The 27,681-nt window shown below is 44.2% G+C and overlaps 1 protein-coding gene across 1 annotated transcript in view; it reads right to left on the bottom strand.

Annotated features, from left to right (window-relative positions):
* LOC143934346 (neurotrimin-like) overlaps positions 1-27,681 on the bottom strand; it is a 1,051,135-nt gene that overhangs the window by 624,886 nt on the left and 398,568 nt on the right. The window lies entirely within an intron of this gene.

Below are 27,681 nucleotides of genomic sequence, written 5' to 3'. Positions count from 1 at the left end.
GTTTGAATATGAATTCTGAATACACCTAGCGTGATCACTCTTGGGGGCCACCTGGAATGCCCTTTAGCAGGTTACCCATCAGGGCTTTGTAACTAAAGTAGAACCTTCATCTGAAAGAAGAGTCATGCCCAAGATTTGACCCAGGTCAGATATAGCAGTGATTCATTAACAAACGCTGCCCCTAGTGGGCACTACAGAATGCTTCCTGGAGGATGGACATATATTAAGAAGGACGGTCTCTTAAAGGTTCTTATTGGATACAGATGGTTAGATAGGCTTGCAGTGGGTGTTGTCTGAGTAGGCTTTAAAAGTACTGACTGGCTGGAATTACGTCCTCTTTACATCGAGTGCAGCCGAGACAGCATCTCGAGGAGGACCTTGCATAAAATATGTTTATGTTCTTTTGTTTTATATGCTCTGTAATATTTTCTTTTAGTGTTTTATGTTAGCATTCCTATTTTCTTGGGAAATAAATAAGACCCTTGTTTAATTAAGCAGTGTGTTTATTTTTAATAGCTAATTAACTACAACAGAGCTTTGATTTTCTAGCTAATTATAGGAATATACAAGTTAATACATACTTATAATAAATAGGGGGAATCCATAACCACCCATTTTTTATTTCAAAGGTATTCCTACAGTATTTCTAAATGGTGAAGCAAAATAAGTGCAACACTACCACCTATTTATATAAAACAACCATATGCAATATCAACAATTGTGTGATCCTGTGATAAATAATTACTGTTGTGCTAGTACACAAAAACATATCTATACATTATACAATGAAAATTCTGAATGAGTGACATAACGCGTAGGGCGGAGCCTGAGGGATCACTCACCGGAAGTGAGGTCATATCAGGAAGTTTAATAGTTTTTAGCAACGCTGGTGGATTTTAACCTTTTTTTTAATACAAATATGTGATTGATACTTTTGTAAAAAAAATAATAATTTTTTATTGATGATTCCTCTTCATTCCTACATGGCACAGGAGTAACTGTTACCGTGGACACAGTGCTCTTAAAGGGACCAATACATCAGTCCTCCAGGAAGTACATTCAACAGGAGAAAAGCACCCTAGTGAGAGGGAGGCCACATTGCAGGATGCTCAGCACTGGACAACATCAGGAGATTGCACGTTGGATATGATTACACACATGTTGTAATATATCTTTAAGGTGGGAGCACAGTGGTGATGGGAAGTAGTCATGAAAACTTTTGAACTGTTTATTTTTTACTTTACAGATGTCACACTACCTTCAGAAGAACTGTATCTTTACACAGAAACTGTTACATTTGGACCTTTATGTCACTTATTCATCATTTTCTTTGTATAATATATAGATATGTTTGGTGTACTAGCACAATAGTAATTATTGATCACAGAATCACACAATTGTTGATATTGCATATGGTTGTTTTATATGAACACTGTTGATGTGTTTTTTAAGAGTAGGTGGTAGCGCTGCACTTATTTTGTGTCACTTTTTTAAAACTATGATAGTTTTCCTTTAAAACTGAACTCCAGCCTTCTCTTCAGTCTTGCGCAGTTGTACAGGTCCCTCTCCTGTACTGAAATGACTTATTCTGATTTTGAGCTGCTCCCCATGTGCATTAGAATCTATGGCAAGTCAGATAAAGCCTATGTTATCGCCTGACTGGAGGCTATCCAACATTATCTAGCCTTTCCCCCAGGCCTGATTGTCCCTGGCCCCCCCTTTCATTCATTGATTTAAGTTCTTTCAATTATTAAAGTGGATGTGAACCCCATTCATGATATCTGACCTGGGCACATATTTGTAGTGTTTACTTATCTCTCTCCAAAGCCCTAAGTCTCATGTCTTTCTCCTGCTCCATTTGTCTGTTATCAGCATGATAACGTCTGACAAGCTCTCTAACACAGGAGATAAAAGCAGCTGGAAATTTGTGTCTGGAGGGATCTTAAGAGGCAGATAAGCAGAGAGCTTGTCTATTTACAGCACACTCTGTGGAGGGGGGGGGGGGGTGCCTTTCCTCCAATCAGCTCACACACAGTGTATGCCCCCAGACTCCCCTCCCACTGCTAAAACAGAAAGAAACATTTCTAACAGGATGTGCACTTTCTAAAGAGTGTAGAAAGTTGAAGACAGCAGATATACATGTAAAACTTAGGGAGATGTGTTTCCTCTGTGTATCATCTGAGGCTTTTAATTTCACTGGGTATATGTGAGGGTTTACATCCACTTCAAGGCTCAGCATCACATGTGGACATTACTTAGGGCGATCTTCACGCAAATATAATCGGTCTAGGAATGCCTTCTCTTTTAGACTGACATTTGCCTGTCAAGGCATTTAGATGTTTGCATAACTCCTCCCAAAATCTGTCCCACTGCTTGCATCAGGGCTGATGGCTCAATAGAGGAGTACTGAGGCAGGGGGATGTTTTCAGGAAGTTATTTACAGCACCCTGCCAGTCCCTGCTGCCAGCTATGATCTGTTTGCATTAGAGAAGCATAGGGACCCAGTGATGACATCACTGGCCTGAAATAAAGTACGTCATGAAAATGGAAAGGTTTTATTTAAAAAAAATAAGTCATTACCATGCTGATGTGGGTAGAGGGAGGAGCCAGGGAAGGAAAAATATAAACAAATTAAATTTCAGCTTTAAGTGCTCATGCACATGGACGTTTTAAAAAACTGGCTGCAAAGCTAGCTCCGACGCCTGGAAAAATCGGCGTTAAAAACACGATTTTTACAGCGTTTTGCATTGGCGTTTTTAGCGTTAGCGTTAAGTAGCGTTTTTAAAGAAACACATCTCTTGGCTATAGCACTCAGAAAACAAAAAAAAAATGTTATGCGTTTATGCGCGTTTTTCCGTGATTCGCGTTTTTACAGCTCTAACTCTGCGCCACGCAACGCACTGGTCCTGGGTTTTTTTTACAGCTTAAAAACGCCTATGCCATTTGCAGTGCAAAAAGACCTAGGTGGGCATGAAGCCATAGACTAACATGGACAGGCGTTTTTAAGCTGCAAAAAACACTCAAAAAAGCGGCTGTAAAAACGTCCGTGTGCATGAGGCCTTAATTGGTTTGGATCATCAGTGAAGAAAAAAAAGAGCTGGGTTCAGATAATTTGTTTTGCTACATTGTACCTGTATTGTATCAGTTGATTGTATTATCCTCCATAACATGGGCATTGTAATAGACAAGAGCACCTAAAATAAAATGACCCTTGCTTCTTTATTAAATTTTTGAGTCATGTAAAAAGCCCCCCATATAGAACTTATAATGTAATAAACCAATAAATTGGGGAGGGGGGGATTCACAAGTCAGATTAATGGGGACCCTGTCCACTCCACAGAAGATGGATGGCGGTAAAATCATCCTTTTCGAGCGAAGAGGCGGCCAGGCATAGGAGGCCGCTGAAGAAAAAGAGAAAATTGAGGCTCGGCACAGACAGGAGACGGATTTGTCGGTGATTTGATCTAGTGATATTGCTGGCACCGAGATGTATTCGCAGATAAAATGCTCAGTTCATTGCAAATGGAAAATGTTTAAAGGGAATAAAATAGCAAATCCATTGAGGAGACAATAGCTGGCACGTCTATCCATCTCCTCCCTCCCCAGGGCAGCCGCGCAGTCCGCTTAATGCGCCTCGCTGTGCTCCCAGGGTGCAAATCTAATAAGAGATAAGCGGGAGGTGAAGGCGGCAAGTGTGACAGGAATAAATAAGAGGCACGCAGGGAGGGGCCCCCGGGTGGAGAGGAGCTGTATCTCTGAGAAAATGGGGCGTCCATAATTCTATATTGGGTGACCCGGAATTGAGGCCTTCAAAACCTGCTACCATGTCCCAAAAATAATATATAAAAAAAATCTGTGTGAAAAAATGAGTAACGAAAGGAGTCCTAAACTAAACTAAAAAATGTGTAGGATTCCTATACAAAATACTTTTAAACATAAATAGGAAAAAATCTGATTTCTCTTCCTTAGAGCCAGGGCACCACTAGGGATTAAGATTTAATTTAACACTTTAAAGGAAAACTGCCCTGTGTACTGTGTGTGTGTGAACTGACTAAACAAACCAGATATTGTTCCAGAAACCAATCTTTCTGTGAAAAAAAATTTCACTGCTGGCAGGGTTCCCATGTCTGTAACAGTTTCACACATAATGAAGAATTTAAAAAATAAGACCTGTGCATGGCCACTCTTCCTTCTCAGGATGTCATAACTGTCAGTGTTGGGGGTGGAGTCCACAATAACTCCCAATGAGCTCAAAGCAAGGAGGGCACAGTTGCAAATTATTCTGGTTGAAGTTTAGGAGATAACTCATTTGCATATTAACAGCTCGACAACCGGGACAGCATTGCTATTAGTTTATAAACCAAACAGCTCCACCATTAGGAACTAGAAAGATGTTTTTGTTATGTCTGGAGTAGTTATTTCGCGTGTAGTATCATTATCATTACATACATGTAAATGAGACATCACTGCTGTCATGCCTGTTGTGCAATAGTAAACTAAAATATGGGTCATCACAACGGTGACATCATAGTTAGGTGGGAAAAATAAATTGTTCCATGTTGGTGTGGGTCAGAGTACCCAATACTAGCAAAAAATAGAGGGGATGCCCCGAAACAAGTAGGTACTTGATGCCACCACAAATGGTAATACTGAAAAAAATATTCTTTATTATGGACTTCAAAATTTAGAAAAAAGTACAAACGTAATTTTTAGTGTTGGCTGGAGGTGTTAATTGCATTTTTGTACTTTTTAAAAAAAATGTTGAAGTCCATAATAAAGAATATGTTTTTTTGCAGTATTACCATTTGTGGTCGAATCAAGTACCTAATTGTTTTGGGGTCCTTCCCCCTGTTTTTTTTTTTACAAGTTTCTGAATACCGTATTTATCGGCGTATAACACGCACCTTTTCCCCTTAAAATCGGGGGGAAATCATGTTATACGCCGATTCCCCCCGCCGATCTGCCGATGTGCGCTGTCTGTGGAGCGTCGCCGACATTTACCGAGCTGAGCCGAGTGTATTGTGTACTCGGCTCCGCTCTCAGTCACACCCAGTCCTGCCTCCTAGCCTTTACGTCCCGCCATTGGCCCAGTGTTGTGTCCATCACAGGAGCCAGGACAAGGGGCGGGACGGGGGCGTTACTGCGAGCAGAGCCGAGTACCCGAGTACCCTCGGCTCAGCCTATGTCGGCGGCGGGAGGAGCCGAAGATCTTGACGGCGGCGGCGAGAGGAGCCGAAGATCTCGGCGGCGGGAGGAGCCCAAGATCTCGACGGCGGCGGCGGGAGGAGCCGAAGATCTGGACGGCTGCGGTGGGAGGAGCCAAAGATCTCGGCGGCGGCGGTAAATTTAAAACGAACCATGCTGCAATTGTGGGAAAGGATGCAGGGGGACAGTCCAAGGTTTCTAGGGGTACAGTGGAAGGCTGCAGGGGGACAGTGTAGGGCTGCAGGGGGACAGTGTAGGGCTGCAGGGGGACAGTGGAAGGCTGCAGGAGAACAGTGTAGGGCTGCAGGGGGACAGTGTAGGGCTGCAGGGGGACAGTGGAAGGCTACATTGATGTGCATTTAAAATGTAAGGTTTTTTCCTTAAACTTTCCCCCTAAAAGTTTTTTTCCTTAACCACTTTCAGACCGGACCATTTTGCTGGTAAATGACCAGAGGTCTTTTTACACTTTGGCACTGCGCTGCTTTAACTGGTAATTGCGCGGTCATGCAATGTTGTACCCAAACAAAATTTGCGTCCTTTTCTTCCCACAAATAGAGCTTTCTTTTGATGGTATTTGATTGCCTCTGCGATTTTTATTTTTTGCGATATAAACGTAAAAAGACCGCAAATTTTGAAAAAAAATGATATTTTCTACTTTTTGTTATTAGAAAAATCCAATAAACTCAATTTTAGTCATACATTTAGGCCAAAATGTATTCAGCCACATGTCTTTGGTAAAAAAAAAGTCAATAATTGTATATTTATTGGTTTGCGCAAAAGTTGTCACATCTACAAACTAAGGTACGTTTTCTGGAATTTACGCAGCTTTTAGTTTACGACTGCCTATCTCATTTCTTGAGGTGCTAAAATGGCAGGGCAGTACAAAACCCCCCCAAATGACCCCATTTTGGAAAGTAGACCCCCTAAGGAAATTGATAAGAGGCATGTTGAGCCCATTGAATATTTTATTTTTTTGCCTCAAGCGATTGAATAATGACAAAAAAAAATTTTTTTTTTTTTTTTTACACAAAGTTGTCACTAAATGATATATTGCTCACACATGCTATGGGCGTATGTGAAATGACACCCCAAAATAAATTCTGCTGCTTCTCCTGAGTACGGGGATACCACATATGTGGGACTTTTTGGGAGCCTAGCCGCGTACGGGGCCCCGAAAACCAAGCACCGCCTTCAGGCTTTCTAAGGGCGTAAATTTTTGAGTTCACTTCTCACTACCTATTACAGTTTTGAAGGCCATAAAATGCCAAGATGGCACAAAACCCCCACAAATGACCCCATTTTAGAAAGTAGACACCCCAAGCTATTTGCTGAGAGGCATGTTGAGTTCATGGAATATTTTATATTTTGCCACAAGTTGCGGGAAAATTACAAACTTTTTTTTTTTTTTTTTTTTTTTTCACAAAGTTGTCACTAAATGATATATTGCTCACACATGCCATGGGCATATGTGAAATGACACCCCAAAATAAATTCTGCTGCTTCTCCTGAGTACGGGGATACCACATATGTGGGACTTTTTGGGAGCCTAGCCGCGTACGGGGCCCCGAAAACCAAGCACCGCCTTCAGGCTTTCTAAGGGCGTAAATTTTTGAGTTCACTTCTCACTACCTATTACAGTTTTGAAGGCCATAAAATGCCAAGATGGCACAAAACACCCACAAATGACCCCATTTTAGAAAGTAGACACCCCAAGCTATTTGCTGAGAGGCATGTTGAGTCCATGGAATATTTTATATTTTGCCACAAGTTGCGGGAAAATTACAAACTTTTTTTTTTTTTTTTTTTTTTTCACAAAGTTGTCACTAAATGATATATTGCTCACGCATGCCATGGGCATATGTGAAATGACACCCCAAAATAAATTCTGCTGCTTCTCCTGAGTACGGGGATACCACATATGTGGGACTTTTTGGGAGCCTAGCCGCGTACGGGGCCCCGAAAACCAAGCACCGCCTTCAGGCTTTCTAAGGGCGTTACAGTTTTGAAGGCCATAAAATGCCAAGATGGCACAAACCCCCCCCAAATGACCCCATTTTGGAAAGTAGACACCCCTAAATTTAGGGGTACACTAGTGAGACTAGGTAATAAATGGCGGGTGCCCTGAAACTATAAAAAAATAACTAACCAACCAGCGTCACCTGTAACAGTTATATGGTGATCACTGGTGAAAGGGTTAACTAGGGGGCAATCAGGGGGCTTTATGCGGTAGTATATGGGGGTCCCTGGCGCTATAAAAAGCTGCGGCGAACCTAAATACCTACCTGCCTAACTAGCGTCACCTGTGACACTAATACAGCGATCAGAAAAACGATCGCTTATTAGGCTGGGTTCACACTGGAGCGATGCGGGAACGCCACGAATGCGCGGCGGGTTCCCGCATCGCATGCCTCCCGGCGGCAGTTCACACTGCCCTATGCGAACTGCTGGGAGTGTCAGTGAAATGTTACTGACACCCCCAGATCAGTTCGCATATCGCAGTGCGATCTGCAAACTCGGATCGCATGGTGTGAACACCCATGCGATCCGATTCTGCTGCGGGCCAAAAAAAGGGTCCCGTGCGAATTTGCGGCGGGTGCGGCGAATGGCTGAACTCGAATCGCACAGAGATCGGATGTGATTTGCACTGCAGTGCGGTGCGAATCACATCCGTTCTCAAACCGCTGCAATGTGAACCCAGCCTTAGTGACACTGGCGACGGGGGGTGATCACGGGGTTAAACCTTTATTGGGGGGGTTAGGGGGGTACCTTAGAACTAAAGGGGGCTAACCCTAACTGCCCTAACAGTTATTAGTCACAAATGACACCCGCCGGGTGATCAGGGGGTTAAACCTTTATTAGGTAATAAATGGCGGGTGCCCTGAAACTATAAAAAAATAACTAACCAACCAGCGTCACCTGTAACAGTTATATGGTGATCACAGGTGAAAGGGTTAACTAGGGGGCAATCAGGGGGCTTTATGCGGTAGTATATGGGGGTCCCTGGCGCTATAAAAAGCTGCGGCGAACCTAAATACCTACCTGCCTAACTAGCGTCATCTGTGACACTAATACGGCGATCAGAAAAATGATCGCTTATTAGGCTGGGTTCACACTGGAGCGATGCGGAAACGCCGCGAATCCGCGGCGGGTTCCCGCATCGCATGCTTCCCGGCGGCAGTTCACACTGCCCTATGCGAACTGCTGGGAGTGTCAGTGAAATGTTACTGACACCCCCAGATCAGTTCGCATATCGCAGTGCGATCTGCAAACTCGGATCGCATGGTGTGAACACCCATGCGATCCGATTCTGCTGCGGGCCAAAAAAAGGGTCCCGTGCGAATTTGCGGCGGGTGCGGCGGGTGTGGCGGGGGCGGCGGGTGCGGCGAATGGCTGAACTCGAATCGCACAGAGATCGGATGTGATTTGCACTGCAGTGCGGTGCGAATCACATCCGTTCTCATAAACCGCTGCAATGTGAACCCAGCCTTAGTGACACTGGCGACGGGGGGTGATCACGGGGTTAAACCTTTATTGGGGGGGGGTTAGGGGGGCACATTATAACTAAAGGGGGCTAACTCTAACTGCCCTAACAGTTATTACAGTCACAAATGACACCAATGCAAAAAAAAAAAAAAAAAAATGACATTGGTGTCACTGTGACTGGGGGGCAGGGGTAATTGGGGGGGTGATCGGGGGGTAAAGGGGGGGTGTGAGTGTGCCTGGCATGTTCTACTGTGTGTGTAGAGTGTTGGTGCAACTCACCGATCCGCTCTCCTCCGTGTCGGAACGAAAAATACCGACACGGAGGAGAGAATACATCACTTCCTCTCCTGTGTTTACATTACAGGAGAGGAAGTGATGTCACCGGGGATTTCCATTCGTCGAGAGCGATCGCGAGGGGGTGGCCATGAATGAATGGCTGCCCCCTCATCCCGGATCGCTCTCGAAGGGATGCCGACCGCCGCAGGCACCGGGGGGGGGCCCGATCGGGCCCCCCACCCGCGGGCAGGCAGGGACTTATATATACGCCCATATGCCTGCCCGTGCCATTCTGCCGACGTATATCGTCGTGCGGCGGTCGGCAAGTGGTTAAACTTCCCTCCTAAACTTGGGGTGCGTGTTATACGCCGGCGCGTGTTATACGCCGATAAATACGGTATTTGTCACTTCTTTGGTCAGCTATCTATAAAAAAACAAAAAAAGTAAATGTGAGGTCTGACAGTCCTCACTACAGTGAAACTTCTATTGAGTCCCCTGCCAGGAATCACCTGCTGAAAGTTAACCAGCAGACTGGACTTCCTGAAGAAACAACAAGTGCTTAGTATATTATATAGAGAATCAACGCATACATACAGCTGCTTCTAGTAATTTTGGTCAGATTTATTTTCTCACCAGTATGGAAGAATATAAATAGCTCTTTGTATAAATTCTCTCAGTTCTTCATATTACCTCCTCCCAACCCCTCTAACCAATCACAGGCAAAAAAAAAAAAAAAACCTACCTAAATTCCTCTGTGGTTACATAACGTTCCATTACAAAGCTTCTCTTTTGTGCACAGGAGGCAGGGTCCTTTGGGTGTCCCTGTTACCACCCACTTCACGTGGGAACTTTCCATTGGCTGTCCAGCACCAGGGTCCATTTCAGGATCTAGAAGAGAAGTCTGCAGGCCATGATGTCATCGTAAAGGAGACTGATGGAGATGCTGGTCCCTGCACCCATGAGTGGCGCCGGAGTGGGACCCAGATGGTGGACTTAAAGTGATTGTAAACAATCACCTTGTAAAACAACCCATTCAGTTTAAAATAGAAATGAAAGCAAAACATTTTTGTATAGACAGAACAAAACATTATAAATAGTTTTTTTTCCCCCATTTTTATGTGGTCACATTCCCTCTGTTCTGAGCTGCATAAGAGCTGGGAGAGAAGAAACAGCAGCACACTGAGCTTACCAGTGAATGGCTGTGCAGTGGGGGGGGGGGGGGGGGCTGTCAGGACAACCCTGGTTATTGAAGGAGAGCACACTGAGTTCCCAGTATAGCTGGAGGACTGACCATGGTGTGCTCTCTTGCTTAGTGTGGTGAGCTTTTAATAGGAAAGCAGAGGGACTGGCAGGAACACCAGTGAATTCACATAAAAGAAGCAATACAAAGAGCAAGATACTTTCTCATACAAGTACATGGTACAGCAGGTACACATCAGGAATATGAAGTGTTGGGGGGGGGGGGTAACAAACGCTTTAATCACTTGCCGACTACTGCACGCCGATGTACGTCACTACTTTGGGGACAGATATCATTGTTATGGCAGAAGCTAGCTGCCATAACCCCGGTGTCCGTGTTCTTCTGTCAGGTATGGAGACGAGTGAGGGGAAGATGGCCCACACCCATCTCCATACCATAGCAGGGCGGAAGCAACGTCAAAACGTCACATTCGCCCATACTTCTTAAAGGCGTATTATTTTTATGTCATTTTTTCAAAATTAAAATGCTTTTTTTTTTTTTTGCATTTAAGTCCAAATATGAGATCTGAGGTCTTTTTGAAACCAGATCTCATATTTAAGAGGTCCTAACATGCTGTTTTCTATTACAAGGGATGTTTACATTCCTTGTAATAGGAAAAAAAGTGACACCTTTTTTTTTTTAAAACAATGTAAAAATAAAAAATAAAAGGTAAAATAAATAAGAAAAAAAAACGCATACGTGAGTAGCGCCCGCATATGAAAACCGTGTTCAAACCACACATGTGAGGTATCACCACGATCGGTAGAGTGAGAGCAATAATTCTAGCCCTAGACCTCCTTTGTAACACAAGACATTCAACCGGTAGAATTTTTTTAAATGTCACCTAAGGAGATTTTTAAGGATAAAAGTTTGTCGCCATTCCACGACGGGCGCAATTTTGAAGCGTGACATGTTGGGTATCAATTTACTCGATGGTAACATTATCTTTTACAATATAAACAAAATTGGCCTAACTTTACTTATTTTTTAATTCAAAAAAGTGTATTTTTTAAAAAAAAGGTGCGCTTGTAAGACTGCTGTGCAAATACGGTGTGACAGAAAGTATTGCAACGACCGCCATTTTTTTCTCTAGGGTGTTGGAAAAAAATGTATAATGTTTGGGGGTTCTAAGTAATTTTCCAGCAAAAAAAATGTTTTTAACTTGTAAACACAGTCTGAAAAAGAGGCCCGGTCCTTAAGTGGTTAAGTGAGTCATAAACATTCTAGAAGGTTTAAAAGAAAAACAATGTGTGTGATTTTATGCCAGTATTACATTGTATATTCCTGTATGTTGTGGTCGTTCAGGTGTTTATCTAATAGTTTTTTTAAATTATCAATGCTCCCCGCTGAAACCACTGCCTGTGGAAGAGAATTACACACCCTAACTGCTTTTACAGTAAAGAACCTTCTACGCAGTTTAAGATGAAACCGCTTTTCTTCTAATTTTAGTGAATGACCGCATGTCTTATTAAATTCCCTTTTATCCCTATTGTGGGGTCACCAGTACAGTATTTGTACATTAAAATATCCCCTCTCAAGTGTCTCTTCTCCAAAGAGAACAAGTTTAGTGCTCGTAACCTTTCCTCATAACTAAGTTCTTCCAGTGCCTTTATTAGTTTTGTTGCCCTTCTCTGGATTGTCTCCAGTTCCAGCACATCCTCCCTGAGGACTGTTGCCCAGAACTGGACAGCATACTCCAGGTGCAGCCAGACTAGAGTCTTGTAGAGTGGGAGAATTATTGTTTTATCTCTGGAGTTAATCCCCTTTTTAATGCATGCCAAAATTCTGTTTGCTTTGCTTGCAGCAGCTTAGTATTATAGAAGTAGTTTAAATGAAAAAATAGTGGCACTAATATCACAATGTAATAGTGAATTAAATACTAAACAGTGTACTAATATACAATAACACCATGTGAATAGTGAGAATCGTAATTAAAAATAAAGATAGCAAAAAATAAATAAATGAACAAAATTTTTCAATAAAATTAAAGTTCATAAAAGTGATAGACTTCAAGTGATTGACTCGGTAATAATTCTACGATAAATATCTTAAAGAAATGAGAATAAGTGCTTCCAATAGTGTAATTATGTAAAAGCAATTTATTGTAAAAACAAAATCTTCAACCATTAAACTCACATCAATACAATCACAATCAGCATTAAAAGGCAAACTCCTGTTGGCAAATTGTAGCGATTGTAGCGGCGTATTGTGGTCACGGCGGACCCACAGTGTAATCTCTAAGTCTCACCCTAACTCGCTTGTTCGTCAGTATCAATATGTCACATCCGGTAAACCTAATGCGTCACAGATGGCTGCCGTACGGCAACCATCTGTGACACATGAAGTTTACAAAGTTTACAAGATGTGACGACTAAGCAAGTGAGGGTGAGGGTCACCTCCTCATAGGTTAATAGATTGGTTTGGCAAGAACAATTCTTCATGATTACTGCTAATAATACCGTTGTCATTACTAAAATCTTGTATAAAGTGCCTTATCATCCCCTCCAAGAGCTTGAATACAATTGATGTTAGGCTAACTAATCTGTAATTCCCAAGGATGTATCTTGGCCCTTAAATATTGGTTCTTACGATGGTTTTTCTTCAATAAGCTGGTACCATTCCAGTCAGTAGACTGTTCGTAAAAATTAGGAACAACGGTCTGGCAATTACTTGACTGAGCTCCTTAAGGACCCCTGGGTGCAAGCCATCTGGTCCTGGTAACTTGTTAGTGTTAAGTTTTTCAAGTCTATTTCTAATTCTATCCTCTGTTAGCCATGAGGGTACTTCCTGTGACTTGTCAAGAGGATAAAAATTGCAGTTTTGGTTACTGAAACTCCTCCCCGATTCCCTCGTGATGACTGAGGAGAAGAATAAATGCAATACCTTTGCCATCTCTCCATCCTTAGTAACTATATTCCCTTCATCATTCTTTATAGGATCAATATGATCTGACCTCCCTTTCTTATTATTTATGTACTTAAAGAATTTCTTTGAATTTTTCTTACTTTCCTCCGCTATGTGCCTTTCCTGTTCTATCTTAGCCGCCCTGATTGCACCCTTACATTTCTTGCTGGATTCTTTTTAAAGTTGGAATGCTGATGATGATCCCTTAGATTTGTATTTTTTGAAGGCCTTCTCCTTTGCTTTTATATGCATTTTTACATTGGAGTTAAGCCAATCTTAAGCCTTTCAGCTGCCGTTGATACAGTTGACCACCCCCTCCTCAAAAAAAAAAAAAAAACCCATGCCTTTGGTCTCCATGACTGCACTCTTTGCTGGTTCTCCTCCTACTTATTCAACCGCACCTTTAGCATTACTTACAGTTCTTCTTCCTCCTCTTCTCTTCTTTTCTCTGTTGCTATCCCCCCAAGGTTCTGTTCTTGGACCTCTCGGTCTACACCTCTGCTCTTTGGGTCAGAGGATAGCCTCCAATGGCTTCCAATACCATCTCTAAACCCACAACACCCAAAGTTATCTCTCTACACCTCCACTCACTCCATCCGTCTCCTCACATATCACAAATTTTCTAACAGACATTAGTTTACATGTCACACTTGTTCAAACTCAATCTATCCAAAACCAAGCTCATAATATGTCTTCCCCCACGTGCTTCTTCTCCTGATCTCTGTCAAGATCGATGGCAAAACTATAAGCCGTCCCCACATGCCAAGGTTCTAGGCGTAATCCTGGACTCTGATCTATTGTTTAGACCCCCACATCCAATCACTGTCCAAATCTTGCCATCTCAACCTCTACATAATCTCCAAAATATGCCCCATTCTAACCAATGACACCACAAAGCTTTGTGCTGACTCCCTGGTCATCTCTCACCTCAAACTACCGCAACTCCCTTCTCATTGGCTTACCTCTACATAGGCTCCCCTTCAGTCCATCAACCGATCCGTGTCTGCTACTCCAGTCTGCCAATCCCTCCCTTGGCTTCCGCTCACCCAACTAATTAAACTCAAAATACAAACAACTTACAAAGCCACCCACAACTAAGCCCTCGCCTACATCACTAGCCTAGTCTCAAAATAACAACCTAATTGTTCCTCCCAAGACCTCCTACTCTCTAGATCCCTCATCACCTCCAGAGCCTCTCCCATCCTATGGAATTCCCCACCCCAATCTGTCCGATTATCTCCTACTCTGTTTGCTTTAGATGATCCTGAAAAGCCTCCTCTTCAGAGACGCTTATCCTGCCCACAACAATTGCACTTTGATTTTGTTCATCAGCTCATCCTCCAGTTATTACCTTTTGTATCACTTGACGCTCCCTCCTAGATTGTAAGCTCTAATGAGCAGGGCCTTCTGATTCCTTCTGTATTGAATTGTATTGTAAAAATAACAATAATAATATAGGTTTCTAAAATTTTGAAAGTCATTTTATTTAACCACTTGCTTACTGGGCACTTAAACACCCTTCTGCCCAGACCAATTTTCAGCTTTCGGTGCTCTCACACTTTGAATGACAATTACTCAGTCATGCAACACTGTACCCAAATGAATTTTTTGTCCTTTTTTTCCCACAAATAGAGCTTTCTTTTGGTGGTATTTGATCACCTCTGGGGTTGTTATTTTTTGCGCTATAAATGAAAAAAGACCGAAATTTTTTTAAAAAACGCATATTTCTTTGTTTCTGTGACAGAATTATGCAAATTATTAATTTTTCTTCATAAATTTTGGCCACAATTTATACTGCTACATATCTTTGGTAAAAATAACCCAAATTAGTGGATATTATTTGGTCTTTGTGAAAGTTAGAGAGTTTACAAGCTGTGGTGCGAATCGCACACAATTGATCACATCTGATGTACTGGTGGACTATCTCGCTTCTTGTGACCAAGTCAGGAAAGTACAAATACCCCCCAAATGACCCCTTTTTGGAAAGTAGACATTCCAAGGTATTTAGTAAGAGGCATGGTGAGCTTTTTGATGTTGTCATATTTTTCCCACAATTCTTTGAAAAATTAAGATTTTTCATTTTTTTTTTCCTCCACTAAATTGTCATTGTAATAGGTTATTTCTCTCACATGGCATGTGTATACCACAAATGACACCCCCAAAAAATTCTGCTACTCCTCCTGAGTATTACAATACCACATGTGTGGGACTTTTTCACAGCCTGGCCACATAGAGAGGCCCAACATGCAGGTAGCGCCATCATGTGATGGCACTAATACGTGGCACTAATACGTGCCACCGATGACAGATGGCACTAATACATGGCACCGATGACGCGTGACACTGATGACAGATGGCACTGATAAGTGGCATTGATGACACGTGACACTGACAACAGATGGCACGTGACACTGACAGGTGGCACTGATGACAAATGGCACTGATACGTGGCACTGATGACACATGGCACTAATACGTGGCACTGATGACAGATGGCACTTATACGTGGCACTGATGACAGATGGCACTGGTGACAAATGGCACTGACAACAGGTGGCACTGGGGGCAGGTAGCACTGGGTTGGATGGCACTGGGGGCAGGTAGCACTGGGGTGGATGGCACTGGGGGCAGGTAGCACTGGGGTGGATGGCACTGGGGCGGATGGCACTGGGGCAGGATGGCACTGCTGGGGGAGGATGGATGGCACTGCTGGGGGAGGATGGATGACACTGCTGGGGAGGATGGCACTTTTTTTTTAACTTTTTTTTGTTTTTTTTTTACAAAGCGAAGCAGAATGGCTGCCACTGCAGCCGTTCATCTCTCCCCTCTCACACTCTGTGTGAGGAGGTAGAGCGGCGCTGAGAGATGATCTCATATGTTTACATATGAGATAATCTCCCATTGGACACGCTGATCACGCTGTAAACGGCCGCTGTGATTGGCCGTTTACAGCGATCTGTGTTTGCCTGTCCCCGGGGGACACGGCGAACACAGAACTTCCGCGATGCGTGCCCGCGGCGGTGCGCATTGCGGAAGTAAACAATAGGACGTCCAGGGACGGCCACCCGGACGAACGCGCCTGCTCTACGGCCGTCATTCGGCTATAGGGCGGGCGCGAGGTGGTTAAATATGCCAAATGCTGTAATTCCTTGTTTAAAGGTGTTGTAAACCCTTGCGGTAGAATGCATTGAGGTGAAAAACTTCTTGTAGTCCACCAGCCCCCCAGAGTCCCCCTTTTACTTACCTGAGCCCAATCGTTTTAGCGCCGGGGACGAGTACTCCTGCTGCTGTCAATAAAATCCAATGATGCTGGAGCTGGGGGGCGGAACAGAGTCCTGCTGTCTGTATTAATGGATGCAGCAGCAGGACATGGGAGCATGCCCACACAGGTGCCCTGAGAGAGAGCACTACTCCGGCAGGGCACTTGAGAAGGGGCCATTCTGTGCATAACCAACTGCACAGTGGAGGTAAGTATGACATGTTTGTTTTTTAAAAACTGAACTTTCAGTTATCCTTTAAATTACTTGGTGGACAGATAGTGTTGGGCCCCACGTCAGTCACAAGGTATGCTATGGCTATAGTTAGACTGTTGGTAGTTTTTAAGACTAATTTCTGAAAGTGTTGGGCTCCATCTGCAGATGCATAGCTGAGAAGCGCAGAGATATAGCACAGTTTGGTTTCCTTATAATGTTGATGATGTAATAGTATTCATTACAACCATATCCTCAATTCCCATCCAACCCACCTCAGCCAGTGACCAGAGTAATCTGAGCATAGGACTCTTTGGTGTTTTCCTTGGACAGCTGCTAATTGCAGAACATGAGATGGGAGGTTCCATTCTTGCAAACATTTCTATAAACACCAACATACATGCGCTTAAATTTGTGGCCCCCTGCGGGTCTTCAAATCACAGGCAGGGTGACATTTATTAGATAATCAAATTCTTCCCTATTCCCAAAGTCTGGCGATGTTCCATCTGTTGTGCAACCCCCTGGAGCTCTGCCTAACACCGGATTCATTCTCATTTCCACACACAGTTGCTATATTAGTACTCTGTGCTGGTATGAATGCTGGAAAAACGGGGCTTATGGAGGCGTTTTTCACCCTTACTCTACACACGTTCATTGCATACACCCCCACATAGTGCGCTCCACCATCTGTCCTGACACATAAGTGGCTCCAGTGATAGATCCCAAGTCTTTCCAATCTATCTGCATGATACATGAGCCGTCTGGAGAGAAGTAGGGATGGTAAACGTAGCAGGATGGCGTTGCTATCAAATCAGATAAGGATTACCATGTTTATAAATATAAAAAATTATGTTTGCCCATTTCTGTCCTTGGAAATTCAACAGTTCCACCAATTTATAAAGCCACTCAGGGCAAATTCTCCCTTCCTTTCATTCATACTCCTCTGGAAGTGACCATAAACAAACAAATATCTCTAACTTTGGGAGATTGTAGGGTGTGATTGACGACACTGTGTGCGCCCCAGGTAAAGTTTGTTGAAGGGGTTTAGAAGAACAGGCTGCGTGGTGATATTTTGGCATCCACGGCATCTCTGGGAATATATCTATCTATCTATCTATAGATAGATATAACTGTGTGTATATATATATATATATATATATATATATATAAACACATATACATACACACACAATATATAGTATATAAATATGAAAGTTTGGAACAGCAAGATGACTTGCAGGCAAAATTCCCAATAAAAACTGACTGAGCAGTCTTCGGACTTCAGGCTATTGTCATAGGAGAGGCATCAGGTAGAGCCACAATAAAATGCACACAGTCATACTCTTAAACCAGGAGATGTGTCAGGTGAGAGGAGATCGGGGCAGGTCAGGTGTTTAATGAGTACCAATTTATCACAGTGCAGAAAATGTCACCAATGATAAATTGATACAATTTGCTGCATTTTCCATCAATAGAATTTACATAATTTTCCTACCTTGTCTGTGTCACAATCCGCCCGTGGGAGACATTATCTGAGCACACTGGGTTTAGGATGGTCATGTGACTTCAGCATATGTAATACTGTGTGTGGAGGCTGAGAAAGACCCTCCCCTAATTCAATCTGACCTCCAGGATGGAATCCTATCTGCAAAAAATGGTTTTCCTAAAAGCTTAAAGGGTAACTCCCCCAAGACCTGATATGTTGGAGTATGGAGGATGCTGCAGAGTGAAACCACCTGTCAAAAAAGAAAGAAAACAAAAAGCTGATATTGCTAGATTATTATCACCCTGGTAAAAATATGAGGAATGGGAGAGAGTGATCTCTCAGGTATAGCTTCACAATACAAAAGCCTGGTATATTAGCATTTCCTGGGATAGAAAATGATAATATTATCATTCCAGGCTTGTCATGGGTATGTAGTGTACGGACAGAGGGAATGCTGCCTGTCAACTCATGGTTGCAGTATGCATCGCCAACCCATTGCACTCACTGCCTTGTTCAGATAACTAACAAATGATGCAGATTTGGAGTGTCTATAGCAGTGGCGGCTGGTGAAGTTTTTGGATGGGGGGGGCGCCAGACCCCACCCATCATGACCCCGCCCATCATTTTGGCCCCTCCCACTTCTCATAAAACACGCCCCTTATGTAATCTGAAAAAAAAATTGGCGTGGGTTCCCCCCTCCGAGGGCATACCGAGCCCTTAGGTCTGGTATGGATTCCAAGGGGAACCCCCTACGCCGAAAAAACGGCGTGGGGGTCCCCCCAGATCCACACCAGACCCTTATCCGAGCACGCTACCCGGCCGGCCAGGAAAGGGGGTGGGGACGAGCGGGCGCCCCCCCCCCTCCTGAGCCGTACCAGGCCGCGTGCCCTCAACATGGGGGGGGTGCCTTGGGGGAGGGGGGCGTGCGGCCCCCCCACCCCAAAGCACCTTGTCCCCATGTTGATGAGGACAAGGGCCTCTTCCCGACAACCCTGGCCGTTGGTTGTCGGGGTCTGCGGGCGGGGGGCTTATCGGAATCCGGGAGCCCCCAGGATACCGGCCCCCCACCCTATGTGAATAAGTATGGGGTACAATGTACCCCTACCCATTCACCTGTGGAAAAAAAAGTACAAAAAAAACACAACACAGGAGGAGCCCGGCTTTCTTCCTCGCCGCCGGCCTCTTCTCCCGACTTCGGGGGTCTTGTCCCCCTCTTCGGTTCTTCTGCCGGGCCACCGCGCCTTCTTATAGCTCTTTTACAGGCGGTGGCCCGGTCTTCTGTCGCCGCCGCCGCCGCCCGTTCTTCTTCTTCTTCTTCTCCAGGAGATGTTGCCTCGACGATCTCCCTGGCCGGAATGCCAGGGACGCACTACGCTGCCACTTATATAGGGACAATGGGGCGGTGTCACATGGGTTGATGTCACATGGGTTGGTCACATGGGTTGATGTCACATGGCGACTGTGACATCAACCCATGTGACATCAACCCATGTGACACCGCCCCATTGTCCCTATATAAGTGGCAGCGCAGCGCGTCCCTGGCATTCCGGCCAGGGAGATCGTCGAGGAAACATCTCCTGGAGAAGAAGAAGAAGAAGAAGAAGAAGAAGAACGGGCAGCGGCGGCGGCGATAGAAGACCGGGCCACCGCCTGTAAAAGAGCTATAAGAAGGCGCGGTGGCCCGGCAGAAGAACCGAAGAGGGGGACAAGACCCCCGAAGTCGGAAGAAGAGGCCGGCGGCGAGGAAGAAAGCCGGGCTCCTCCGCTAGCAAAAGAGCTACAAGAAGATAGCGGAGGAGTCCGGCGAGAAGACCCCCGAAGACGGAAGACCCCCGGAGCTGTGCAATAAAATATTTTAACCCTGTGTTGTGTTTTTTTTGTACTTTTTTTCACAGGTGAATGGGTAGGGGTACATTGTACCCCATACTCATTCACATAGGGTGGGGGGACCGGTATCCGGGGCCCCCTTATTAAAGGGGGCTCCCGGATTCCGATAAGCCCCCCGCCCGCAGACCCCGACAACCAACGGCCAGGGTTGTCGGGAAGAGGCCCTTGTCCTCATCAACATGGGGACAAGGTGCTTTGGGGTGGGGGGGCCACACGCCCCCCCTCCCCCAAGGCACCCCCCCATGTTGAGGGCACGCGGCCTGGTACGGCTCAGGAGGGGGGGGCGCCCGCTCGTCCCCACCCCCTTTCCTGGCCGGCCGGGTAGCGTGCTCGGATAAGGATCTGGTGTGGATCTGGGGGGGACCCCCACGCCGTTTTTTCGGCGTAGGGGGTTCCCCTTGGAATCCATACCAGACCTAAGGGCCTGGTATGCTCTCGGAGGGGGAACCCACGTCAAATTTTTTTTCAGAAATTTGGCGTGGAGTTCCCCCTTCAGAGCTCATTCTCTGATTGGCCACGGCAAAAGTCGCCTGGCCTGGGGAAACCTTTCTGGCTGTGAAAGCTTTTTGCAATCATTCAGCTAAATGCATGAACATTCTCAACAAAGTAGAAACTAGAAAGCCTTTATGCGGTGACTCACCTGTCTCACTGTCTGGCAGCTCCGCTTGGGCTAAGGAACGGAGCTGCCGACGTCACTTCCGGGTTTTGTGAAGCAGCCGAAAGCCGGAAGTGACTGCCTGTCTAAGAATGACAATGCTCCCGCCCGTAGAATCACAGTGATTTTACGGGCGGAAGCTAGTCGGCGTTCTGCAGTGCGCCGCAAGGCGGGTTTTTAACCCGCAAATGAAGCGCCATGGATGCAATCTTGTGATTGCATCGACGTGGCGCTTCTCATAGTGCACTGTGACCGGCGCCACAGTACACTATGTCAAATTGTTAAATGACATATTTTTTTTTTTTTTAAATGTCTTAAAGGGCTCGTTTTTTTTTATTTATTTTTTTTAACTTTTTACACCTAGGGAGAGGGGGGGGCGGCGCCCGGGCGCCCCCTATGGGCGGGCCGCCACTGGTCTATAGATCCATTTGTGTATTGTGGAGTATCAAATATGACTGAAGTTTGTCTGCTCTCCTCCAAATGCCTGTTTATCAAGCTTTGTAGATCGCTTCTCCTGTTGAGTTGTGAAGCAATTCTCTGTGTGCTGCAATGATCAGTGGATCACATGTTCCCGCTTATTACCTCAGTTTCATAAACTGTTTATGACCTGTGATCAGCTGCGATATTCAGGATCGCCGCTGATCACAGTTTGATAAACGGACTCCAATGTCATCCTATTAGCAGGGCAGGGGGCCAGAGGCACTGGAGATCTGCACAGAGTGGGAATTTTTCATATTAACCACTTGAGATCTGCGCTATAGCCGAATGACGGTTACAGCACGGACCTGCATTGTCGGAACTACGTCTATTGACGTTGTGCTGTGCATGAGTGGCCTGCTCGCCCCCTGAAGGGCACAAATGGCGTGCTCTGTGATCATCGAGTCTATGAGACACGCTGGATCACAGATCGGAGTAAGGGGTCAATCCTGACCCCTTGCCATGTGATCAGCTGTCAGCCAATGACAGCTGATCATGTGATGTCAAAACAGCCGGTAATCGGCTATTTTTTCTCCTCACACTATAAAAAGCTGATCACCAGCGGCATTGAGAGGGACATCACTCCCGATCACTGCAAGCTGCCGCCTGCTCCTCAGTGCCCACCTGTGCCTCCTACAAGTGCCACCTAGTAGTAGACAACAGTGCCACCTACCAGTGCCCACCAGCGCCACCCATCAGTGCCCACAGTGCCACCTGTCGGTGCCCACAGTGCCATCTGTCAGTGTCCACAGTGCCACCTATGAGTGCCCACAATCAGTGCCTGAAGAACAGTGCTGCACATCAGTGACACATATCAGTGCCCACCAGTGTCACCTACCAGTGCCAATCAGTGCCATCTATCAGTGGTACCTATCAATGCCCATCAGTGCCACACCTCTGTGCCACCCATCAGAGCCTATCAGTGCCATCTTATAAGTGGCCATCAGTGCCACCTTATCTGTGCCCATCAGTACCGACTTATCTGTCCCCATCAGTGCCACCTTATCTGTGCCTATCAGTGCCGCCTTAACTGTGCCTATTAGTGCCCACCAGTGTTGCCTATCAGTGCCCACCAGTGCCACCTCATCAGCGCATATCAATGAAGCAGAAAAATTACCTGTTTGCAAAATTTTATAACTATTAAACATGATTTTTTTTTCAAGATTTTCCATCTTTTTTTGTTTGTTTAGCAAAAAATAAAAACCCCAGCTGCGATTAAATACCACCAAAAGAAAGCTCCATTTGTGGGGAAAAAAATTATAAAAATTTCATTTGGGTACAGTGTTGTATGACCGCGCAATTGTCATTAAAAGTGCGTCAGCGCTGAAAGCTGAAAATTGATTTGGGCAAGAGGCGGGTTTAAGTGCCCAGTAAGCAAGTGGCTAACAAGCAGGTAATCAACCACTTGTTAACATGATATGTTGTGCAGCTCCCGTCCTCGGTCTGGATCTGCAGAGCCGGGAGAGCACACACAGGCTGAATCCTGCCTGTGCCCTGAAAAGGTAGGACTGTGCAGAGGAGGCAGAGAGTGAAAGGGGGCACTGTAACATTCAAGAGAAAAGTGTGTGTGTGTGTGTGGGGGGGGGCAAGTGGCACTGTAGTATGGGGGCTATGATTGGTAGGGGCACTGTAGTAGGGGGGCTATGATTGCTAGGGGCACTATAATGTCTTTGGAGTGCGGGAGAAAACACACAGGGACACTGTGATGGAGGGCTGCAGTCCACTTTATATCACCGTGCCCCTTTACAGTACAGTCCCCTTCACACGGCGGCCCCCCTTTACATTACAGTGCAGTCCCCTTTGTCTCGCAGTGTCCCCTTACAGTGTAGTCCCCTTATAATCACACCCCCCTTTGCAGTGCAGTCCTGGTTACATTAATGTAAAGGGGCACTATACTGTGATGTGAAGGTGAACTAAGGACACCGTAGGACTGCTTTAAAAGGGAACTGTGATGTAAAGAGGGCTGTGGACACTGATATAAAGGGGTGACTGTGCTGTAACGCGGGGTTGTGGTGTGAAGGGGGGGCCGAGGAATTATTTGAATGTTCCGGCTGCTGCGAAATGGGTTCCTGGTACCAAAAAGGTTGGGGCCCGCTGCTGTACATGATGTAGAAACTATATTTTAAATTCTGTTTCAGCACCACGGATAGTTTCAGTCTTGTGGCAAGATTTTATCTAAGGGTCACCCAGCAAATACCACATAATACACAGAGCAAATCCTGCCAGAAAATCCCATGCATGTCCCAGTGAATCTTTTTACCAATCTCCTGGAAAATATACATTTTTTTCACTGGGTGAATTTCCCTGGTGAAACATAGATAAATATGCCTCAAAGTGTAGATTATTGTTTACTAAAACATTTGGCTTTAGACAAGTTGTTTACAGAGGTGATACATCATCCCAGCTCTAGAACTTTCCACAAATGTTTTGGGAAAATGTCTTTGTCCCTTCTGACATGGGAGTGTAAGGGGTAGGTTGTCTCTTCAGATTCTATTATTTGTTTCTTGCCTGGTGGTCACAAACTGGGCCAATGCAATATCTTTATCCCTCAGTGCTGTAAGATGTATGGATATTGAGAGCGGTGTGAGAATTGCAAGCTTTGGTCTAAAGATGTCACATCACAGCATGCCAGTTGACTAAAATCCTACCTACAACAGTTTACCTCTACTCCAAAAACATCCATTTTAGCTGAACATTCATATTTATAGAATAGGATTCCATAGGAACAGGTGAGTACATAGAGGGAATATTAGTGATTGGGACCAGTCACTTTACCTGACAATCACTGAAATAAATAAGTAGAGGAAATGCAATCTTGATTGAAAAACGGTGACATTTGCTGTTGAATTATGGATAAAATCTTATTGTTCTTGTCTGTGGCAGCAATGGTTTATTTCGCTCTTTCATTTTTTTTTTCTTTTGTGAAGAGTTTCACACCACTAAGCGTGATCCGTTCTGTGTGATTCCTCCCTATACAAAGTTTCCCTCGGCCTTTAGGAAGTGTTCAAGTCACCATCGCTGAGCGCTCTGCGTATAGCAGACACCGTCTCCCGGGCTCTGGCTGTGAGAAGGACACAGCCAGTTCTGCAGCATTACACCAGCTGTGATCCCGGGAGACTCAGCCGACAAAGCGGAAAATGAGAAATTTGAGAAGAAGCCACACCATGTAATGTACATAGAGAGAGAGGAGACAAATCCACTACAAAACTAATAGTGTTTCCACGACACCTGGGACCCTCCGCCTGCGTCTAATGAGGTCACAACACACTACACTCACATGATGCCTCGCCAGCCTTAATATTCCATAGAAGTACGTGGATAATAAAGTCTCCGCTATAGCGGCCTCTGTGCTCTGTGCCGCCGGCAAGAAATATGAAAGGCAGATGAAACATTAGGAATTAACCGCAGGGTGCATGACGCCTACTGAAATGACAGCTGCCACTCTGTGCCAACATACAGTCACCGTCCTGACTGACCGCCACAAATGTCACCTTAACAGAGAATGACTTTTGTGCCCTCTCAGTTCGGACAGCCTGACCTGCATTGTACATCTCATCAGGGGAAAATGAATCTTGCCTTTCAGTGTTCCCATTATTCACTGGACAAAGTGGCTCCATTCCTACACCGAGCTATCTTCCTTACATGAGGCTCAGCGACGTGACGAAAGGACAAGGCCAGAATTCAGAGAGCCTGGACTAGGATATTACACTTCCTGTACAAGTCCCTGATCTGTATTCATCCTCTATGCGGTATGGATCGGTGTTCCCTGCTGATATAAGAAACACAAAAAGATTAACAATAAGGGGTCATTCCTTCTAAGCTTGGCGGTTCCAGGAAATCCAGACCCAGTTTCAGTGTTGAATGAACGACACTTTGCATTGGTGGGAGGGGACTCATACTGTGGCAATCAATATTAATGGCATAGAAGTGGTTTTAGCATTATATATTATATAGCTATGTATCTATCTATCTATCTATCTATCTATCTATCTATCTATATATATATATATATATATAGAGAGAGAGAGAGAGAGAGATAGACACCCACACACACGGTATTTCACAAGGTGAGTACACCCCTCACATTTTTGTAAATATTTTATTATATCTTTTCATGTGACAACACTGAAAAAATTACACTTTGCTACAAAGTAAAGTAGTGAGTGTACAACTTGTATAACAGTGTACATTTTCTGTCCCCTCAAAATAACTCAACACACAGCCATTGATGTCTAAACTGCTGGCAACGAAAGTGAGTACACTCCCAAGTGAAAATGTCCAAATTGGGCCCAAAGTGGCAATATTTTGTGTGGCCATCATTATTTTCCAGCACTGCCTTAACCTTCTTGGGCATGGAGTTCACCAGAGCTTTACAGGTTGCCACCAGAGTCCTCTTCCACTCCTCCATGACAACATTACGGAGCTGGTGGATATTAGGGACCTTGCACTCCTCCACGTTCTGTTTGAGGATGCCCCACCAATGCTCAATAGGGTTGAGGTCTGGAGACATGCTTGGCCAGTGTTATATTCTTAATATCTAAATTTAATTGGCTTTATTATACTTTATTTAGAATATAATCTCTCCATACTGTGTGAAAGAAAACTTTGAATCAATTAATTCTGTTATGACTTGCGATAATTGAAAAAGTAAACATTTAAAACCTGTCAGGATTTTGATGAATATTGTATATTTTATATAAGCTTTTAAGAGACATATTCCTATATGTAAGTGATATTTTGCTTAGAGTCTGAAATTTTCCCTTCCCCCCACTTCCTGACACCTCATTATATATATGCTTTTAGAAATCTATATCTATGTAACTGAGATGTTGTTTGAATGAATGAGGAAGTAAACTCATCAGAGTTTACTTCCTCTTTAAACCGTTGTATGGTCTTGAGCACCATGCTGTCGCTCACTTTCAGGGTCTTTGCAAACTTCTTAAAGCCTAGGCCATCTTTATGTAGAGCAACAATTCTTTTTTTCAGATTCTCAGAGAGTTCTTTGCCAAGAGTTGCCATGTTGAACTTCCAGTGACCAGTATGAGAGAGTGAGAGTCCCTCCCCCCAACAGTTAGAAACACACACAGGGAACACAATTAACCCCTTGATCGGCCCCTAGTGTTAACCCCTTCCTGACATTTTTACTGTAATCACTGCATTTTTATAGCACTGATTGCTGTATAAATACCAATGGTTCCAAACGTGTCAAAAGTGTCCGATATGTTCATGTCGCAGTCCCAATAAAAAAATCACAGATCACTGCCATTACTAGTAAAGAAAAAAAAATTCTATAAATCTATCCCCTATTTTGTAGACGCTATAACTTTTGCGCAAAGCAATCAAAATACGCTTATTGCAATTTTTATTACTAAAAATATGTAAAAGAATACATAATCAGCCTTAAGTGAAAAAAATTAGATTAAAAAAAAAAAAACGGGGGGATATTTATTATAGCAAAAAGTACAAAATATTATGTTTTTTTCAATTTTTTTTGTTTATAGCGCAAAAAAAAGACAAAAAAAAACAAAGCACCAAAAGAAAGCTCTATTTGTGTGAAAAAAAGGACGTCAATTTTGTTTGGGTGCAGCCCTGCACGGCCGTGCAATTGTCAGTTAAAGCGACACAGTGCCGAATCGCAAAAAATGGCCTGGTCATTCAACAGCCAAATCTTCTGGGGCTGAAGTGGTTAATGGCTGTATGCTGAGTTATTTTGAGGGGACAGCAAATTTACACTGTTATACAAGCTGTACACTCACTACTTTACATTGTAGCAAAGTGTAATTTCTTCAGTGCTGTCACATGAAAAGATAATAAAATATTTACAAAAATGCGAGGGGTGTACTAACTTTTGTAAGATACTGTATACGGTACATACACATTATATTGTCAAATGTATTGGGACGCCTGCCTTTAAACGCACATGAAATTTAATGGCATCATAGTCTTTGTTCGTAGGGTTTAATATTGATTTGGCCCACCCTTTGCAGCTATAACAGCTTCAATTCTTCTGGGAAGGCTGTCCACAAGGTTTAGGAGTGTGTCTACTCTATGGGAATGTTTGACCATTCTTCCAAAAGCACATTTGTGAGGTCACGCACTGATGTTGGACGAGAAGGCCTGGCTCGCAGGCCCTGCTCTAATTCTTTTCAAAGGTGTTCTATCGGGTTGCGTTCAGAACTGTGCGGGCCAGTCAAGTTTCTTCACCCCAAACTCACTCATCCATGTCTTTATGGATCTTGCTTTGTGCACTGGTCCAAATCATTCGACAGCCTTCCGGGAAGAGTTGACGCTGTTATAGCTACAAAGGGTGGGCTAACGCAATATTAAACCCTATGGACTGAGATGCCATTAAAGTTCATGTGCATGTAAAGGCAGGTGTCACAATACTTTTGAAAATATAGTGTGTATATATATTTTATATATATATATATATATATATATATATAAAAAATCTAAATTTGGGTAGGTTACTTCCTTGAACAATATTCTAACGTCAAAGCAGCGTCAAAGTGGTACTTCCAATATTCCATCATTAAATGTTTAGAAATAACGACGGGACACGTACTTCGATGTAAATTCTTCTTTTACTTCTTTCGTA

The sequence above is a fragment of the Lithobates pipiens genome, unplaced genomic scaffold (assembly GCF_037356315.1).
Source record: "Lithobates pipiens isolate NorthernLeopardFrog02 unplaced genomic scaffold, aLitPip1_a1.2 Scaffold_27, whole genome shotgun sequence".
Classification (NCBI taxonomy): Eukaryota; Metazoa; Chordata; class Amphibia; order Anura; family Ranidae; genus Lithobates; species Lithobates pipiens.
Note: the sequence above shows the minus strand (reverse complement) of the source record. Positions and strands in the feature narration are given on the sequence as shown.